General features: G+C 37.0%; 1 protein-coding gene and 1 pseudogene across 1 annotated transcript in view; both read right to left on the bottom strand.

Annotated features, from left to right (window-relative positions):
* The window catches only part of CDH18 (cadherin 18), a 1,130,917-nt gene that overhangs the window by 664,216 nt on the left and 444,406 nt on the right, over positions 1-22,295 (bottom strand). The gene's annotated exons all lie outside the window — the stretch shown is intronic.
* Positions 12,064-14,496, bottom strand: LOC108301495 (annotated as a pseudogene).

The raw sequence follows: 22,295 nt of genomic DNA, 5'->3' as shown, positions 1-22,295 counted from the left end.
TTTTTGTGGCCTAGTCTTAAAGCTTAATATTTATTCTAAATTAATTTCAATTCTAATTTTATTTTTCCTCCTCAGGGAATTTAACTGACCCATAGCCTCAGCTACTGTGCTCTGAAATGCATCCCATGAGAATGCTGGAGGCTGTGTTTCCCGTGGTCTGCTGCCAGGCAAGGCTTCAGGCCAGCCTGTACTTGAGAGACAATATGGCCCAACAACCTTACAAATGTAGAGTCTGAGAGCTACCTTCCCTCTCTCCTTCAGCAATCTTAGATCTATTTCACAGGCTGATAACTCTCCCACATTCCTCTCCTTTAAGCTACCATTATTTGCAAGTTAGTGTGCTACTGTAGATTGCATGGAATGTCCCATTAAAGAATTTACAGACCAACAGTGAAAATGAATACAGTATCTACTCCAGTCATGTATTTGTGATTACTATTAGGAGAAACAGACACGGGCATACAATGAAAAATATCCAGACAAATATATGTGTGTAAAATTTTATATGAGGATAAATCATAGTTAATATAGCTATTCTGATGGGGGAAGTCCAAGTATGGCTAGAAAGAAACCTCCAGGGAACCATCAGTATTGCTGAAGTGAGGAGCAGGTTTGGGAAAGGGGAGGCAGGAAGAACTCAGTGACAATAGAGAAAAAACGTTTTTATTTTGGAGAAGGGAGCATCAGGATATTTCTATTTTTCTTGCCTGTCCCATAGGAAATATATTAGTTGGAGTATTTTAATTACATAAAAGTAGATCAATATCTTCCAGATGTCTGTTTGTGTTAGGAAGAGAAAGAATTGTGCTACAAACAAGCACAGCACACCTTTCCATCTGAGGAAGTCAGATTTAAATAGGAAAACAGGGGATCTAACTCAGTTACATCTAATACAAGCTGTGCAATCACCTTGAGTACCAGTCTCCTTACTGAGAAATACAATTGCTGTAAGGATTAAAATAAATCATATTCAGAAAACTTCTTAAATTCCTGACCTGTTTTAATGGCCAGACAAACCCATACATTTTTCTTTTTGTTAAGCTGTGTTCCCATCCTCTTCCAACACTAAAAAGAAAGATATTGAAAGGAGGTTTACTTGGTAACAGAAAAATTGAAATTACAGTTGTGTTTTCCTCCAAATATGCTAGAATCTAAGTCCTGTGAAAGCAGGGATTTGTGTTGCTTTTGTTTACTGATGCATCCCAAGGATCTAGAATATCCTCTGCCACATACATAGTGCTCAATAAATGTTTTGCATTAAGAGGAAAACAAGGAGCTGTTCTTAAAGAAGAAGAGCTTAATTGATGACCCTATATAGCAATATCTGGTAAATGACTTAAAGAATTATTAGATTGGCTTGAAATACTTGATAAGGAATTATATTTGTAATGGTCCTGGATAAATGTCAGATGCTCAGTGTTCATATGCACGAGGATTGCAGGAATTTTCCATATGAAATCTGGTGTTAGCAACTGTATTGACAGAGAGGAGGATGATTTGTCATCTGAATTTTTAAAGTTGTTGGGGATTCAGTGTGAAGAAGTATGGAGTTAAAAGTTACACATAAAATAAATAAACAAGAATACTCCCTACAACACATCTGCATACAACACAGTTTGTATTTTGCCAGATAATTTTTTATACAGGCTTAAGAAGGGAAATCTGGAGTGCAGAACATACTCTGAAAGTCAGTGCAACTAACAGTGAAGTATTCGCTCAGTAATAAAACGTGTGTGTGTGAGTGTGTGTGTGAGTGTATGTGGTGTTCTCTTGAATTTGTGAAAAAAATTTGAAGTTGTCTAGGTTATTTGGTAGTTTGTACATTGTGCTTTATTTGAGATACAAAGTTTCATACACTATAGAATATTCATCTTATATATAGAATATATGTTTGAGTGTTTTTATGGTTGGTTTTTCTGTAATTTCCCTCTTATATTCTTATATTTCATCAGGAGAAAAAAACTAGTAATCAAGCATATATATATGTGTGTGTGTGTGTGTGTGTGTGTGTGTGTGTGTGTGTGTGTATTGCATTTTAGGTTCTGGGGTACCTGTGAAGAATATGCAGGATTGTTGCATAGGTACATACATGGTAATGTGGTTTGCTGCCTTCATTCTCATCACCTATATCTGGCATTTCTCCCCACACCATCCCTCCCCAACTCCCTACCCTACGTTGTTTCTCCCTAGTCACCCCCAACAGACCTCAGTGTGTGATGCTCTCCTCCCTGTGTCCATGTGTTCTCATTGTTCAACACCCACCTATGAGTGACAACGTTCAGTGTCTGATTTTCTGTTCTTTTGTCAGTTTGCTGAGTATGATGGTTTCCAGATTCATCCATGTCCCTACAAAGGACACAAACTCATCGTTTTTTTATGGCTGCATAGTATTCCATAGTGTATATATGCCACATTTTCCTTGTCCAGCCTATTATCAATGGGCATTTGGGTTGGTTCCAAGTCTTTGCTATTGTAAACAGTGCTACAGTGAACATGGTTGTGTGCATGTGTCCTTATAATAGAACGATTTATAATACTTTGGATATATGCCCAGTAATGGGATTGATTGCTGGGTCAAATGGAATTTCTATTTCTAGGTCCTTGAGGAATCGCCACACTGTCTTCCACAATGGTTGAACTAATTTACACTCCCACCAACAATGTAAAAGTGTTCCTATTTCTCCACATCCTCTCCAGCGTCTGTTGTCTCCAGATTTTTAAATGATCGCCATTCTAACTGGCATGAGATGGTATCTCAATGTGCTTTTGATCTACATTTCTCTAATGACAAGTGATGATGAACATTAAAGTAAACTTTCCATGAAAAAAAAAACTCCATTCTTATATTGTGCCTGTGTTTTTTTTATTCTGTATTTACAGGGCATTTTTATTAAAAATGTCTCCCTAGACCTTTGTTTAAATGAGAAAGATTGCTGTATGACTACACATGTCATGAATAGAATTTTTTAAAAGAACAAGGCCAAACTTTGATTCTGTTGTTGAGGCAGGAACTTCACCCTGAGCACTGCGCTTGATTCACATCACTGAAACAACCATGGTTAATTACCTTCATTTTCCTGTGACCCAAGAACCCCTACTATCCAGTCTTGTTACCAAAACATCTTCATAAGACATTCTCTTCCTACACTTGATCAGCCACTATGCCCCAAATCCATCTACCAATTCAGTGCAAACCCCTTTAAAATCCTAATAGATTTTTTTCAATTTACAAGGTCAACTGATCTTTCCTGAAGCTGCGTAAAACACACACTAAGAGAAGGATAGACTTGAGGAGGAGTGCACATCCTGTGTGAAATCATGAAATTAGAACGTTGCTTTACACAACACACAAAAATTAGCTCAAAATTGATTAAACACTTAAGTATAAGACCTGAAACTATAAAGCTACAAGAAGAAAACATAAAGAAAAAATCTTCATGAAGTTTGTCTTGGCAAAGATTTCTTGGAATTATCTGAAAAGCACCAGAAACTAGAGAGGTGGGATAGCATCAACCTGAAAAATTTCATTAGGACAAAGGAAACAATCAACAAAGCAAAAGGGCAACCTACACAATGAGAAAAAGTATTTGCAAATTACATATCTGATAAAAGGTTAATATCCAAAGTACATTAAATTTTTTTTCAATTTGATAGCAAAAAAACAAATATCCCAGTTAAAAATTGTCAAAGGATTTAAATAGACGTTTCACCAAAGAAAGCACACAAAGGACCAATGAGTCCAATTAAAAGATGCCTTAATGTCACCAGTCATTAAGGAAACAAAAATCAAAACTACAATGAAGTATCACCCCGTACCTGTTAGGATGAGTATTATCAAAAACAAAGCAAAACAAAACAGGGTTGGCTAATAAACGAATTGAAACTTTTGTGCACCTTTGGTGAGAATGTAAAATGGTACAGCCATGATGAAAACAATATGGAATTGTCTCTAAAAATTAGAAATAGAACTACCATAAAAATCTACTAATTTCACTTCTAGATATTTATCCAAAAGAACTGAAATCCGGAAATCAAAGATATTTGTAATCTCATGTTCATTTCAGCATTATTTATAAGAGAGATGGTTTGGCTCTGTGTCCCCACCCAAATCTCACAAAAAACTGTAATCCCCAATGTGCAGAGGGACATCATAGGAGGTGATTAACTCATGGGATAGTTACACCCTTTCAGTTCTTGTGATAGTGCTGAGTTCTCACAGATCTGATTGTTAGAAAGTAGGTAGCACTCCCCGCTTTGCTCTTTCTTTCTCTCCTGCTCCACTATGTGAGGGCACAGTGATTACTCCCCCTTAGCCTTCCACCTCGATTGCAAGTTTTCTGAGGCCTCACTAGCCATGCTACCTGTACAACCTGAAGAACTATGAATCAATGAAACCACTTTTCTTGATTAATTACCAAGTCTCAGGTAGTTCTTTATAGCAACATGAGAATGGACTCATACAACAAGGAATTAGGCTTAGTGCCTGTCAGTGGATGAATGAAAAGAGAAAATATTCTATATACAATGAAATCTCATTCAGTCTTAAAATTTAAAAGAAGGAAATCCAATCATATGGGACAACATGGAAGAACGTTGAAGACATTATGGTAAGTGCAATAAGCTAGTTGCAGAAGAGCAAACACTGCATGATTTTACTTATGCAAGTTATCTAAAGTAATCAAGCACATAGAAACAAAAAGTAGAATGATGGTTGCCAGTGGCTGGAGCAAATGGGTAGCTGCTGTTCAGTAAGTATACACTTTCAATCCTGCAAGACCCAGAAGTTCAATTGATCTGTTGTATAGCACTGTACTTCTAGTTAACGATACTGTATTATATACTTAGAAAAGTGATTGGGAGTAAATATTATGTATGTGGTTCTTTTTTTCTACTACAGTAAAAAATAGTTTTTATCATAGATTATTTGTATTATTATTATTACTACTTAGTTTATATAATACTTTAATTAAAAGTCACTTGAAAGAAAGTTAATAAAGTGGTTTATTAACTTTCAGTTTTTGGATACGTAGTCTTCCGCTGGGGAGAAGAGATAGCCTTGCCTTCCCCTGTTGACCATGGTCCCTGACTACCTTCTTCTTGGTCAGTATTGGCTAATGCTAGTCTCCCCAGTGGGCCTCCCTAGGGCATTTCAGTATCATTACATTTACTATAGAAAATTTTTTTCGAGTAGAGTCACTTCTCAGTCTGTATCACTAAACAGCCTATTAATGTTTGCGAACTTCAGTTTGTTTCATCTGTAATGATAACAGCTCTCCTATTTGTCTCATAAAGATATGAAAATAGAAAATAAAAGATCACATGAAGAAAAGTTCTTTGAAAACAATATATAAAGATATAGTGCTATTGTTTTTCAGAAAACAGCTAAAATGTCTCTGAGCTACAAAGGAATTCTTCTATCAGGAAAGAAATACACATGGTGGAAATTTAAAATAGGATTTTTTGGGGGATATGTAAATTACTGTGGTATTAAACCACTCAAATGTGGGCTATCACTGAGCTTATTTTTACAGTGCTGCAGTGCTCCAACAAGTTTCGTTTGTATAAATCAATGTATAGGCTACCATATATTGATGAATCAGCTCTTTTGCAACTACTGAAAACACAATTCATTGTCCAGGCATTTCTCTATCTCTGACACAAATCAAAATGCTTTACCTTCCAGGAACAGTTGAGTTTGTCAGCTTATCATCTTACCAACTTTCAAGAACAAAATATGAGTTTGTAAGTTGTGATTCATAGTATTACAAAGTTTTGTTAGTGATTGCTCTTACATTAGTGTATTGACTTAAAGAAAATTTAAGAAACATATAAGATCTTAGAAAATAAATGTTGAAGCTATTTTAAAGATTTATAGGACACAGAAGATTTTTCTTTTCCCTTAGACCATTTATACTCAATGCAAACATAATACACTCTTTTCAGGATGTTTGCCAAGCTATGACTTATGAACTTTTTGATTAGAATTGATCTTTTCTAAGGAAAGAGGTCAGCAGTCAAGTTTGAACACAATCACCTGGCCTTAGCTGACTGGACTAAGAATGGACTCTTGAGAAATGAGAACACAATAAGATACTCAATTCTAAGCATCTGGATTTTGGACACAGAAACAGTTCCTGTATGTAGCTTAAAGCATATGTGATATAAAAGTATCTGTGGATCAGCCTTGCTCCATTATGTAGAAAATGTTGGTTGAGACAGAGAGAAAGAGAATGAGAAAAAGATAGAACTAGCTATAGATACAAGAAAAATAAGAAAAAAATATGGATCTAATATAGTAGAATGAAAACATATCCGCCAAAATATATCTATATCTTTATCCAATTTATCAGTTATTTCTAGTTTCTTTCTGATATCTGGCTAATTTCTGCCCTTAGGTTCCATGCTATAAGAAAATACACATTAATTTTACACAATTTGACTTTTATCTACACTTATGTTCTATTACTAGTAATTGACAAATATTCACTATTAATATGCTACATGAATACAATTCTTGTTAAGCAATAAATAAACTACACATTATACATCAGAGGTGTTTGATGAGATTTTTAACGACTTGGTCTTTTATGTTCCTTTAGCCAAATAAATGAATGGATTTGACATGTACCTCTGATAACTAAAGCTTAGAGAGACATTATGTGATTGGAAATGTTCTATTTCTCTATTGCTAGCTATAAAACCAAGTTAATCCAAGTAGGTGTGGAGCTCCTTCAACTTTGGTCCTAGATGAGGAGAGCCAGAGATTACTCATGGAGAACATAAAATAAGAGTTAAAGCAAAAAAGCAACCACCAAACAAATAAAACTTCTACTGATACAGGCCACTGATATTACAAAGTCATTTTTATTTCAGCATAAGACATCCAAAGCATGCTGATAGAAAGAGGAGTAAAACACTAATAATAGGGTATGGAACGGGAAAATGTTTTGAAGAATTATATAAAGCTCTAAAATTGTACACTAGATAACAACTATGATTGTTTTGGATGAATCAGTGAAAGTGCAGGGGAAAATAACCTGTTACATGGATCTTTAGAAAGGACAAGATAGAAAGTACCTATTCTGATAACAAATTTAGTGGCAGTAATATTACTTGCATTTTGCAGGTAATATATTTTAGGGGAAATCAGAGGCCTCTATATACAAATACTCAGAGGTAAAACATGAAAGGTAGTATACCAGGGTTCTTCCTTTAGAGAATCAGAACCAATAGGTACATATAGAGAGAGAGAGTGAGAGAGAGAGATTTGTTTTAAGGAATTCACTTACGTGATTGTGGAAGCTGGCAAGTCCAAAATACTCTGGGCAGTCTGACCCATAATTTTAAGTTGGAGCATAAAATTAGCCATAAAAAGAAGATTGTAGGGGGGAATTCAACTTTTTTTAATAACAGAGAAACATTGAACAATTTTGAGTGGGCAGGCCTATGTTAAGGGATTCAAGAATAATCTAATGTTAACCTATAGAAATTTGTAGTGAACAGACTCAGTTATCTTTTGCCTCAATTTCTTTCTTTTAAAAATCTTATATCAATATAAGTAATACTTAATCCTTTTTCAGAATAGACTCTTACAGAATCCCAATCACTTCTAGTTCCTATAGACCTTCTCCATACCATTTTCTTTTTATCACAACTCAATATTTAATTACTCAAATCCATTTACTTCTCGAGATAACTCAACAGGACTCTTTATTCCTATTTTCTTATATTTAATTTATTGTCAAATAAAGAACAATTTATTTGGCCCTTCCACTGTTTTGCTGAAACTTCTGTGGCAAAAGCAACTAATAACTTCAAAACTAAAATCACTTAATATCATTTTTTTAAATTCTTCAGCATATTTAAATTATTTGCCAAATTTTGATCCCATTGTCTAATCCCTTCTGCATAAAAAAAAAATCCCTCCTACTTTCTTTTTAAAAATGTATTCTTCCTTCTTCTCTCTCTTAGTTTTTTTGGCTGCTTTTTTAAGAGTTAAAAAAAACACAGTAAATATTGCTCTGAATATTTTTAAAGCAAAATATATTCAGTGCAAAAATATTGATATGCATAATGACAAAAAGCTGTAAGAGAAAAAAATCATCTGTAACTCTACCTTTCATTTCGAATATTTGGATTCTATTTTCCAGTGTCTATGTAGCCTACATATATATTTTTAAAATATCACTATAGTATCAATATTGGTAATATCATATTTAATGCTTTGTTTTTTCTTTGATCAGAGTAGATATTTGTTCAACAAAATAACTAACCAGAATCAGTATACTAAAAGCAAAACAAATTGCAGGTAATAGCAATTTCAAGTTCCTACAATGAACAATCCCTTCTATTGTGTATATATATTTGTGTGCCTTTATGAATCCTCTTGAAAAAGTATATACATATGTATGCCCTATTAGGAAACAGAACAAGCTATCAACTGCTTTAGACTTTGCAGTTTCATTCAAAATGCAATGAACTTTATGCTGTACTGATTTATATATTTTGACAAGTAATGGTTGTATAAACCATTTTAAGAATATATTTTGTCAAAAATCTATTGTTTTTCAAAATTTGTGTCCATTACATCATACTTTATTCTGTTCTATTGATCTATTTTACATATAGCGTTACAATAAAGTATTTTTTCTTTGTTTTCTTTTGTTTGAAATGGAGTTTAACTCTTATTGCCTAGGCTGGAGTGCGGGTAGGATCTCAGCTCACTGCAACCTCTGCCTCCTGGGTTCAAGTGATTCTCCTGCCTCAGCTTCCTGAGTAGATGAGATTACAGAAGCACGCCACCAAGCCCAGGTAGTTTTTGTATTTTTAGTGGAGACGGGGTTTCACCATGTTGGTCAGGCTGGTGTCAAACTCACAACCTCAAGTGATCCACCCACTTAGGCCTCCCAAAGTGCCTGGCCAACAATAAAGCCTTGATGTCAGGTAACAGAATGTATGTAAACTGCTGCATCTTTTTCGAAGTTATAGCTAGCTTATGGTTTTTACACTTCCATAATTTTTCTACTTTTTAAACTTATTTTGAAATAGATTTCAATTGATATAAAAGTTTGAATATACTGTACATAGTTCCTATATTTATCAGTCTTCTCTATTATTAACATATTTTATCAATATGATAAATTTTTCATGATTAATGAACCAATACAAATGCACTACTATTAACTACAATGCATAACTTTATTCAAATGTTTTTTGGTTGCCTAATGCCCATATTCTGGTCCTGGATTCTAACCCCCACTTTTACTATTTTTGGGTCTTTTCTGGTTTTAATTGAGCATTTTATATGAATCTATTCTGTGTCTTCTCTTGGCATATATATTATTTCTCATTTTCTTATTAGTTACTTTGGAATTTATAATAAGTTTTCAAATAAGTAGCTTCAAGTGTAGTGATGTTAGGTCATTCTAGAATATTCCAAATTCCTCACTTTCGTCCCTTGTGATTTTGCTGTCAGCCATTTCACTTCTTGATATACAAAAGTCATCAAGTTGTTATCATAACTTTAAGCAAACTACTATGTTTCACATACATTAGCAGTAAAATAATTATTTTCCTTTCATGTATTCCTTCTCTGCTTATCTTTCTCTTCATGTATAACTTTTTTTAATTACCAGGCAGTCTGATAGGCTGCAGATTTAAGAAAGAATTGATGTTGCATCTCCAATCCAAAGGCAGTTTGAAGAAAGAGTTCTCTCTTCTTTGAGACAAAGTTTGCTCTTCCTATATTATTTTCCTTTTGTCTGATGACTTTCTTTTAACATTTCCTACAGGAAAGGTTGGGCAGATTTTCTGGCATTGAATTCCTTCTGCTTGTATCATTTATCATTCATTCTTGAAGGATGATTCCATTTGTATTAGTCTGTTTTAATAATAAAGACTAAGACTGCGGCGCTCATAAATAAAAACAGGTTAAATGGACACACAGTTCCACATGGCTGGGAGGCCTCACAATTATGGCAGGAGGCAAAGGAAGACCAAAGTGACATCCTACATGGCAACAGACAAGAGAGCCTGTGCAGGTGAACTGAACTTTATGAAACCATCAGCTCTCATGAGACTTATTTACTATCATGAGAACAGTATGGGAAAACTTGCCCCCATGATTCAATTACCTCCCACCAGGACCCTCCCATGACATGTGGTAATTATGGGAGCTATAACTGAAGATGAGATTTGGCTGGAGACACAGCCAACCCATATCACCATTAAATATAAAATTATAAGTTGTGTTTTTTTTCTTTTTTTCTTAGAACACTAAATATTTCACTTTTTTTATTTCTTAAAATGTTCTTGTTTAAATAAACTTTATTTTTAGAAGTTTTAGATTTACAGAGTTGTAAAATTAGTACAGATAATTCCTATAAACTTTATACCCAGTATTCCCTATTGTGAACATCTTACATTATTTGTTATAATTAATGATCTTATATAGAGACATTATTGACTAAAGTCTGTACATGTTTTTTAAATTTATTTTATTGCATTTTAGGTTTTGGGGTTAAATATTTCACTCTTTTCTTGATGCTTGCACAGTGTCTAATTTTAGTTCTGGTGCAATTCTTATCCTTATCCTTCTTTATATGCTATATATTTTCCTTTATACTGTCATATAAAGTACCCCCTAACCACTCAATGGCTTTCTTCAAGATTTTTTTTTTATATTTTATGTAGTAAGGTTTTTATATGATAAAATTATTTGTGTTGTTTTTTGATATCCTACTTAGTGTTCTCTGAGCTGCTTCTATCAATGGCTTGGTGTCTGTCATTAATTTAGAAAGTAACAAACCNGGAGAAATACCTAATGTAGGTGATGAGGGCATGGAGGCAGCAAATCACCATGGCATGTGTATGCCTATGTAAAAATCCTGCATGTTCTGCACATGTACCCCAGAAGTTAAAGTATAATTAAAAAAATACAGATAAAAAATGAAAAAATTAAAGGAAGTTCTTTGCTACTATCAGTTCACAAATTCTTCTTTTCTGCCTTCTTTCTCCTTCTGCTCATCAAATTATACATGACTTATAACTTATGATAATGCCCCATATTTCTTGGATTTTCTTTCTTTTTTTTTTTTCAGACAATTTTGCTGGAGTGTGGTGGCACAATCTCAGCTCGCTGCACTTGAACATCTGTCTCCTGGGTTCAAGTGATTCTCATCCCTTAGCCTTCTGAGTGGCTGGGATTAAAGGAGTGTGTCACCACACTAGGCTAATTTTTTTTTTTTTTTTTTGTAGAAATGGGGTTTTGCTATGTTGTCCAGGCTGGTCTTAAACTCCTGGCCTCAAGTGACCTACCTCTCCCCACCAGCCTCCCAAAGTGCTGATATTGTAGGTGTGAGCCATCATGCCCAGCCTACACCTTGTATATCATTTGTATTTGGACCTCATATTTTTCTTCTATTCTTTTTTCTGTTTACATTTCAGTTTAGGAAGTTTCTACTGACATACCTTCAAGAAGCCTGGTTATTTTCTAAGCTATGTTTAATCTATTTATCAAGCAGTTCTCATTTCTGTCACATGGTTTTTAATTTCCAGCATTTTCTTTTGAATCATTTTTAGAATTTTAATTTATCTGCTTTTAGTACCTATCTGTTGTAACATCTTCTATACTTTTTCTATTGGAGTCTGTAACATATTAATTATTTTTATTTTAGATAACCTGTCTGATGATTTTAATACCTGTTTTCCATTTGAGTCTGGTTCTGATGACTGCTTTGTCTAAGACTGTGCTTTTCTTTACTTTTGGCATGTCTTGTGATTTTATTTTTTTTAGTGTCTTCTATTACTGTATTAATTTGTTCTCACATTGCTGCAAATATACTACCCAAGACTGGGTAATTTATAAAGGAATGAGGTTTAATTGACTCACAGTTCAGCATGGCTGGCTAGGCCTCAGGAAACTCACAATCATGGTGAAAGGGAAAGTAAATATTCCCTTCTTCACAGGGTGACAGGAAGGAGAATGCATGAGTGCCCAGTGAAGGGGGAAGCCCCTTATAAAACCAAAAGATCTCGAGAGAACTAACTAACTATTACGAGAACAGGATGGAAGAAATCACCCCCATGATTCAATTATCTCCACCTGGTCCTTCTCATGACACGTGGTGGGGTGCAAGTGGCAGGGCATCCCTGTGTGGATGTTCACATACTCCCGGATTCCCTTGAGCTTGGTGGCTTGGTGGAAATAGGCAGCACAGATGTACTTCCTGACGATGTCCTAGTCAGTGCCACATAAGGTCAGGTTCATCTGCTGCTGCACTATGATGTCCTTGAGTTGAGCTCACACCCCCCAGACCTTCTGCATGGCCTTAGCATGGATGAAATGATCATTACACCAGATGGTGGAGTAATTATTGTTCTTCTACTGGTAGAACATGATGGATGAGGTACATGCAGGTAGACATTCAGGTAGGTCAAACGATTGCTCTCAGGGACAGCTAACTTCTCCAGGATTTGATTGCTCTCCTCCTCTCTGCCCTTGGGCCTGTAGAAGATGACCGGGACAGAGAGCATGGAGATGATGAGCAGGATCTCGGAGATGCAGCCCATGTCACAGGACACAATGAGCATCTTGGACACAGCAGGGTTCAGCGGGAACTCCACCATCAGCTGCCCAGTAGAGGTCAGACCACCTGTGTTGTCCAGGGCCCCAAGGATCCAGAGCTGATGCATGGAGTTGAGCATGTTGTCCTCCAGGGGCAGGTCCATGAAGTGGAACTGCAGCAGTTCCTGCACCCTGAGGGACTTGAGCAGCAGCACCACGTTGACCAGGTTGGTCCTTTGGATCTCGGACACTGTGGCAGTCAGGGGCTCATTCTTATAGGTGCTCTGGGTGTAGAGCCTTGCCACTGACCCCTTTTCAAGGGGGTGCCTGGGTGCTAGGACCTAGGGTCCCCAATTTGGGATGGAGGTTCTGACATCCTTACTGGGAAAGCTGCTCCCTTGGCTTCTCCAAGGTTTGCAGGCAACTGTTTCCCTAAAACACTAAGGTCAGTGTGACCTTTAGCTTCTCTCTTGGTCAAGCACCCCAGAACAGAGGAAGGGGTCCCTTGCAGCCCGGTCTGGCAGTGAGAGCTCTCCATCCAGCTCCTCTCTGGGCAGGAGGTGGGGCCCTGGCCTCCTCTCACACCCCAGGCTCTGAGTCAGCCATCGACTGCATGCTAGGGCTGCTTGGTGACAAGGAGCCCCCATGGCAGGCAGGGACTAAGGAGTGGCATGGCCTTGACCTTGGTTCCTGAGGAGTGGGCTGGCACATAGGGCAGCAAGCTGTTCCTGAGTCTAGCTGCAGATTTATGTAAATATGGAATTTGGTCCCAGTTTTCCCTTCTATTTCCTTCCCCTGCCCTGGAACATCGTCAGTATTAGAACCCATGGGTTGGTGGATTTCTTCAGCCTGTCAATGAGCAACGCTTAATTATCAGGCAAATGTCTACTTATCTCACCTGGGGTGGGCTTAGGCCTCTGAAAGGGATGATCTAGCTCAGGCTGGGAGGTGGTGGGAGAGAACTGAGGGCACTTCCAGGGGTGGGGCTGTGGCCACAGAGAAGCAGGGGTGTGGATGTGGGCGTGTGACCCACACCTGTGGTCTCTCAGCTCCGTGTCCACACAGCTGTGGCAGTCAGGTTGGCCTCTCCTGCACGGTGCCATTCCAGGCAGACCCCTTTGTCTTTCTAGGGCTCAGCTCTCCTGTCTGAGGGTGGCCGTGGGGATGAGGCCGGTGGCTCAGGCATGAATCTGTACCTTTGCCAGGAGGCTAGGCTGTCACGCAGAGCTCAGCTCCCTGTGGCCTGTGGACAGAATTCTGTCCTGAGCTGTCACAGCTTTATCTGGCTCTTCCTCCTTCTTGACACCCATTATATCTCCCAGTTTGGTCCCAGCCAGTCCCCGGTGTTTGTGCTGAGCCTTCTTGCCCTCCTTCTGCCCCCGTGCCTCCGCACAGTTTGGCTGCCTTTCCGAGCAAGGATGGCCAGTCAGAAGTGGCTCCTTCACTGGAATCACCGACTCCGGCTGCTTGGTGAAGACAATGCGCTCACCCGGTAAAGGAGGCACCACCAGCTTGTGCACCATCAGGGGCACCTTGGCCGCGTTGTCCTCTTCAAAGTCCTGGTCCACCTCCAGCCGATGGACCACCTCACTGGTGAGCGCATTATCCTCGTTGATCTGTCTCCGCTGAGCTGAAATGTGCTTCTGCTTCTGTTTATGCAGGTGCTGCTCCCGACTCCTCACATAGTCCTTGGAAGAGCAGCCCAGCGGATTGCGGAACTCATCCTACCCCTCGTCCATCATGTACCAAGCCCGATCAGCTTGCCTCTGGTCATCCTCCCACTGCTGCCGCTCCTCCTCTGTGTCAAATGAAATTCCTTCTTTGCCCTCCTCACGTCTTCCTCGGCCCCCAGAAAGATGCGGGGTGGACACCAAGTGTCTTCTGTCATCGGCCCACTCGTTGTATTTGTAGGAGGGAGTTGGCAGAGGAATTCAAAACCAGCCTGGCCAACGTGATGAAATCCTGTCTCTACTGAAAATACAAAAATTGGCCTAGGGTGGTGGCATGCACCTGTAGTCTCAGCTACTTGTGAGGCCAAGGCATGAGAATCACTTTAACCTGGGAGGAATAGATTGCAGTGAGATGATATGGCACTACTGCACTACAGCCTGGACAACAGAGAGAGACCCTGTCTCCAAAAAACAATAATAATAATAATAAATAACTAAATAAGAATTCAGTTAAAATAAGATAATTAAGGCAAACTCTAACATAATATGACTAGTGTCCTTATAAAAAGAAGAATTTGACACAGGGAGAACTCAACATGAAGATAAAGGCAGTGGTGAAGTGATGCTCTATGAGCCAAGGAACACCAAAGATTTCTGGCAAACCTTAGACATTCTGGGAAAACGTGGAACAGACTTTTCTTCACGGATCTCATGAGAAACCAACCCTGTCAGTACCTTGATCATGGACTTTTAGCCTCCAGAACTGTGAGGCAGTTTCTGAAGTTTAAACTATGAGTTTGTAGGAGTTTGTTAACACAATCCTAGCATACTAATACAGATTTTTGAAACTGAGAAGCAGAGTGTAGCTGTAACAAATACTGAAAAATATGGAAGTATTTGAAATTGGATAATGAATCAAAGCTGGAAGAATTTTGAGATGTATGATTTGAAAAAGCCTAAATTGCCTTGCAGAGACTGTTAGTAAAATATGGACATTAGAGGCAATTCTTGTGATGGCTCAGAAATAAAAGAGGAAAGGTATAAGGTTACCATCATTGTAAAGAATATCTTGTCGTTAAAAATAATGTTGCTAGAAATATAAATATTAAAGGTGATTCTGATGAAGTCTCCAGTGGAAATGAGGAATGTATTAATGGAAACCGAAGGAAAAGTGAACCTTGCTCACATAACATATGAATTGATTGAGGTGGAAAATAGAACTGGTAAGTGGAAAACTGGCATATTTAGATAAGAAGTTTGTTTGTTTGTTTGTTTATTAGATATGGAGTCTTGCTTTGTTGCCTAGGCTGGAGTGCAGTGGCACAATCAGCTCACAGCAGTCTCAAAATTCTGGGCTCAAGTGATCCTGTCACCTCAGCCTCTCATGTAGCTGGGACTATAAGCATGCACCACTATGCCCAGATAACTTTTCTTTTCCCCCACCTTTAGTAGTGGGGTCTTGCTATGTTGCCAAGGCTGGTCTGGAATGCCTAGCCTCAAGTGATATTTCTGCCTTGGCCTCCAAAAATGTTTGGATCACATGTGGGAACCACTGCATCTAGCCTAGATGTGAAGATTTCTTAGCAAAGTGCTGAAGGCATGATGTGGTTTCTCCTCGCTGCTTATAGTGAAATGTGAGAGGTGAGAAGTCCAGTGAAAGTCAATTGTTAAATAAGAAGAAATCAGGCCAATATTTTGTAAGATTTTGGCTTATTCAGATAGCATACCCTTGAAACAGGGCCAAGAGTATAGCTGGACAACTGCTTGCTACAGTGATTTAGATGTATGATGTAAGGATTCAATCAACCATGTCAGTAGAAGTCAAGAATACAGATGCAGTGATTCACAAAAGGTATGTGGAAGCCTCTCTTGTGTGATGTCTTGGACCTCTGTGAATTGCAAGGGAAGTATACAAGATTTTGAAAATTTTGAAACAACAGAAACACTGCCTGCCTAGACTGATAAAGACATAGATGGGGTGAAATAAAAGAACAGTGAGAACAGAATCAGTGAAGGAATAATGACTTTGAGATCAGAGCCACAGATCAAGAGAGCAGAGCCACTTCCAGGAGGTTCCAGAGTGTAGACTTCCAGGGAGAGCCTGGGAAACTGGGCTACCTCCCTGAGAGGTATGTCAGGGGATAGGGAGTATAGCCCAGATTGAGACATTGACCTCCACCTGTGGAAGTCTGGTCTGCAGTTCCTGAGTCAACGACAGATGAACGAATGCACTCTCACATCATTACAGTAATTCAAGTGGCCTAGAGATGGCCGTCAGCTGATTTCAGAGGGCAACTGCAGCCAGTCGACCAAGACTCCCTCTCCAACATTACATTTATTCAGTAAAAGAATTCATAACAGAGGTTCTAAGTCAAAACACTTGTGGATAATTAACATGGTTAAAAGAATGGTTATATGAATGATAAAAGCTTTAGGTTTGGGGTCCAGAGTAAACACTATTAATGAATAATTCCTGTTTGATTTCCCCCTGAGAGGACCATCCAGCACAAAGTTTACATGAGTAAACAGAGTAGAGACCAAGGAATGTGGGGTAAACAGACTTAACTGGGAAAGCCTCTTATCATCTGTATCTTCTCTCTAACTTAATGGACCTGCCACTTTTGGCCTGTCCCAATAAAACCTTCTGGCCTTCCAAAACGTTTGAGACTAATATATATTTTTTCCCAATATTTCCTTAATATTTTGCCAGCCACCCTGAGTGAATATCAACACCAGATCCCACAGTACTGAGCTGCCTCTCTGTCACAGGATTATTAAGCCAAGGATAATTATTAAGAGTCTTAAAATGTAATAGACTTTATCCTGCCTAGCTTTAGAATTGTTTGGGACCTGTGACCCTTTTATTTTTTCTCTCCTATTTCTCTCTTTTGGTATAGAAATGTCTATTCTACACCTATAGCAGCACTGTATTTTGAAAGAATATAACTAGTCTGGTTCATAGCTTTACAGATGGAGAGCACTTTGCTTCAGGATAAGTCACAGCCTCAGTTTCATCAATATCTGATTTAAATAATACTTAGATGAGATTTTATATTTAGACTTGATGTCGGAATGAGTTAAGACTTGTGGGAGTGTTGGCATGTGGTGAATGTGTTTTGCATGTGAGAAGGGCATAAATTGGGGGGAGTCAAAAGATAAATTATATTGGATTGAATTCTGTCCCACCAAAATTTATAGGTTGAAGTCTTAACGTCAGTACCTCAAAATGTGACTTTCTTTGAAGACAGGGTATCCACAGATGTAATCCAGTTAAAATGAAGTGATTAGCATAGACTCTAATCCAAGATGACTAAGATTCTTTAAAAGGGTGACAAACGGACAGAGACATGCACATAGTGAGATCATCATGCGAACAAAAAAGCAGACTTTGAGGTGATGCTCTACAAGCCAAGGAATGACAAAGATTGCCTAAAAACCTCCAGAAACCAGGGGAGAGGCATCAAAAGGAAGAATCTCCTAATTCTATGATCTTTGACTTCTAACCTGCAGAACTGTGAGACAACACATTCTGTTGTTTCAGCTCTCTTATTTGTGCTCTTTGCTATAGCAACCCTCAAATTCTAATAAAACACCATATAGATAAATAAAACAAGAAAAAAAGTCTAGCCTTTTTTCAAAGAATAAAAAACTAAAATATATACATCTTATTTTAGTAAATGAATTTAAATCTTATTTTTAGTTAGTTTTTGATATATGTGAGATACATTCATGAAGTATTCTAATAAAATTAAACTAGCATATCCCTTTTTAATAAAGTATTTTTGTTAATATGTAGAAATAGAAATGTTGCATAATTATAATTAAAATGAATTATTAACATTATTTTAATATTTTTTGCATAATCACCTGATAAACTTCCTCATTTTTCAATAGTAAATACTGCTGTTAAAGTTACCCTTTATATGATTAATCTTTGTAAATCTTTACAATCTGATTTTTCTATGTGAAAAAAAGCATTGCATATGAAGGGCACTGAAGTTGGAATTTGTTTTTTGCTTTAATTTTGTCTTTTTCTAATTCTGTTTTGTACTGAAGATACCTATGGGGTTTCTCAGATCTGTTCTCCCTCCATTCAACTACTGTCACTAATTATAACTAATTTTGTGAAACTCATATGGTGGTTCATCAGAAAAAGGTGGATTTCTTATCTTTTCTACTTAATTTTATTTTATTTCACTAGTCCTAATTCTTTACGAATTTCTTCACATCTTATTCTGTAGTGATTTCAATATTAAAATGTCCTCAAACTAAAGCTAGTTCAATTACTAAAACAACTTTCTGGTTTCATTGTTATAGGAATAGAGGTACAATAAATTCAATCCTCTTAACCCTTCTCAAAATGTTGTATGGTTATCTGAATGTTACTTTAGTTTTATCTTTTTCCTAATTGCCATCTGAGTCACACTTAAAAGAACACAACACTAAGCAACTTCTTATGCACAGATGCCATAAAAAAGTAAATAATGCAACCTTGACACTTTTTCTAAAATATTGCCCTGGTCTGCGCCTCTGCATTTGTTTGTCTGAAAAAGACTTTATCTCTCCTTCATTTACAAAACTTAATTTTCCTGGATACAAAATTCTTGGCTGGCAATGATTTTGTTTAGGGAGGCTAAAGATAGGACGCCAATCTCTTAGGGCTTGTAAGATGTCTGCTGATAAATCAGCTGATCTTCTTCTCTGAAACTTCTTTCAAGGGCACCAATGTCCTCTCTCTTGTCATATACAGTGGCCCTTTCTCTATGCTCATTTTTATCACTCTGTCCTTTAGCGCTTCCTACAGTCTGTTTACTTCTAACCAGGTTTCATTTGTTTTGTTTTTTGTTTTACTTTCTCCCACTTTCTGATCTAGGTCTTGGTTCCAAATTCTCCATCAACGCTCTTTACAGGTGATTTCATCTAGGTCCAGGGCTGTGAGTAGCATCCACAACCTCACGACTCTGAACCTTTGTCTCCAGTTCACACTGTTTTTTGCATTGCACATGTATACACCTGAGTGTTTATTTAACATCTTCATTTGCATCTGAAATTTAACATGTTGAAACAGAAATTTTGATCTCCTCTTAATCCCATTCTGTGCTTTTTCAGTCTCAACTAATAGCATCAATATTTACTCTGGTTCTTCAAACATCAAGCATAAAATAAATCCCTGATTTTGCTGTTTGACTCATGGCCTATATACATTCCATCTTCTATATTCATATTAATACAATAACCTATGGATTAACCAGAGGTCTCCATAGAAAATGAACATGCACTACACACACTCACACACACATACACACACCACACCCACTCACAACACATACACACATACATATATCCTTTGGGTTCTGTATCTCCAGAGATATATATCTGTTCTGGCAGACCATTGAAAGGATTTGAGATTTTGTTTCTTAGAGAAAGGAAAGCTAAGGTCTTAACTATATATAGAGAGAGGTATATAGATATATATACACACACACACACACACACACACACACATATGGAGAAAGAGAGTGATTGAGATTTTAGAAAATTGGCTCACATAATTGTAGAGGCTGGCAGGTCTGATCCACAGTGCAAGCTGACACCCTGGAAATTCAAGCAAGCATTGACATTACAGTTCTTAGTATATAGGGACTCTAGAGGCAGAATCCTTTTTTCATTTGGGGACTTTAATTTTTTTCTCTTAATATCTTGAGCTAATGGATGAGGCTACCCACATTATGGAGGGTAATATGCTTCACTCAAGCTGTGTGGAGTTAAATTTTGATCATATCTTAAAAAATACCTTCACAGCAATGTCTAGACTGGTATTTTACCAAACAACTGTGCACCACAGACTTTCCAAGTAGATACAAGTTGAGAGGTAAAATTAACCACCACAATCTATCATTTACTAACCTCTCCCTGGCAATCACAATTTTTCATGTTGACCACTCATTATTTTTTAAACTGAGTTCCATATATTTACTCTTGTTGCACCTTCATCCATAGACCCATTCTTCATATATCATCTGGAGTGAACTTTTATGCTTTAGATAATAACTACCATTATATCACCCTCATGTTTAAAACTCTGGCTTCCTATTCTCTAAGGACAAAGTCTCAAATCCTTGCAAAGATCTACAAGTACATAAAGGATTCTTCTCCATTATCCTCTGAATCCTGTCACTTGAGCACTGTCCTTCTCCTACCCTGTACTCCAAGCACAATAACCTTGTCGCATTTCCTCATTCAGGACAACCTCATTCTCATCTTAGGGCATCTAGTCAACTCGTCTCCTCCTAGAATGGGCCTCTCTCAGATTTTCACAGGGCTGGCTCTTTATTATGATGCAGGATTCTGCTTGCATTTTGCCAAGTAGTCTTTTCCTGATTTCCTTCCTTAACTAGTTATCTGTCTTTCCAACCCAGTTGCTCTCCCTCTACTTTCCTACATGGAATTTATTTGGAGTATAGTGAGGGTGAGAGAGCTGCCTTAATTAGGATGACTCAGAGGATGGTGGAGAATTCTTTGTGTCATGGTAGACCATTGAAAGGATTTGAGATTTTTGTTTCTAAAGAAAGGAAAGCTAAGGTCTTAACCCTCACAACCTGAAATTTACTTGTGTAAATTATGATATAATTGAATTGTATTATATTAGATACTTATTTACCTACTTGTTAATCTTTATGTATATCACTAGAAGTTAAGCTTCAGGAAAAAAAAAAGTTTTCTTCAAACAAATTCTTTTCTCTATCTCCAATGCTTTAAATAGTGATTGGCAAATCATAAGTACTTAATACAAATTTTGTGGAAAAAATGAACAAATGAATGCCTGTGCCTGGAATGCATAACTTATCACAAACAAAAATATTATGAAGTTTTGATAAATGGTAGAAATAAAGTAAGCTACTTAAACTTGAGTTAAACATGTATTAACTGACAATATCATATTTCTGAAATAATTTCCTTTTTAATAATTTATTTCAGAATGTGATAATGTGTGTTTTGAAAACCATACAATAAAGACTAATGATTTCTTTTCACTTTTGATATAGACAGACACTCATTTCTGCATCTTAGGCATTATTTACCATGTATTTACTACCATTTTTCTTGCACTCTTTGAGGAAAAATTGCAAAGTAAAAGCAATTGTCCATTTTACTTTATTTTCAGAAATATGCCTACATGTTTATAAGGCTTACTTCTAAGAGGTTACTCACAGTGGAGTTTGTAATAAAGGTGAAAGTATTAAAGTTAAAGACAAAGTATGACTTTGAAAACATTGCTAAAAGAATTCCTCTGATTCATTTTCAATTTTAAGAGACATAAATGATTACATTTACAAATTCTCATTGTTTGGGTTTAATTTGCATATTTTGTAGACTTAATAAGTTTGATTCAAAGGAAGAATACTTAGGGATTTTGTATTAAAAAAGATTCCTTCTTTTCTGCTTGGAATTTTTAACATAAGCATACAAACAAATATAAGCAATGTTTACACCAAGGCATTGAAACAGTCATTAAACAGAAACAAATTAATTTCATTTTTATCCCCTCTAGCTCAGTCAGAAGTATTATTAGAGTGCACCGTTAAAAATAAGATAAATTGATTTATTAAATAATAAGAAAATAAGAAATAACAGATAATTAAAAAATTAAAATTCTTTAATTTCTAGAAATAGTTTTTTCACCATAATGTGTACCACAATACCCTGAATTTGGAATATTCCATACACCAGGGCAATGATATATGAATATTAATATAGATAATACAATTTATAGGTTTTGAAAAATATTGCTTTTGTTTTTATTCTCCTTTTCTCTTGCTTTATACAGATATTTTACCTACTATTAAGTCCAATGTTGAAACTTGTTTNTTTGAGACAGAGTTTCACTCTTGTTGCTCAGGCTGGAGTACAATAGCATAATCTTGGCTCACCATAACCTCTGTCTCCCGGGTTCAAGTGATTCTCCTGCCTTAGCCGCCCATGTAGCTGGGATTACAGGCATGTGCCACCATGCCCACCTAATTTTGTATTTTTAGTAGACACAAGCTTTCTCCATGTTG

The sequence above is a fragment of the Cebus imitator genome, unplaced genomic scaffold (assembly GCF_001604975.1).
Source record: "Cebus imitator isolate Cc_AM_T3 unplaced genomic scaffold, Cebus_imitator-1.0 Scaffold35, whole genome shotgun sequence".
Taxonomy (NCBI): domain Eukaryota; kingdom Metazoa; phylum Chordata; class Mammalia; order Primates; family Cebidae; genus Cebus; species Cebus imitator.
Note: the sequence above shows the minus strand (reverse complement) of the source record. Positions and strands in the feature narration are given on the sequence as shown.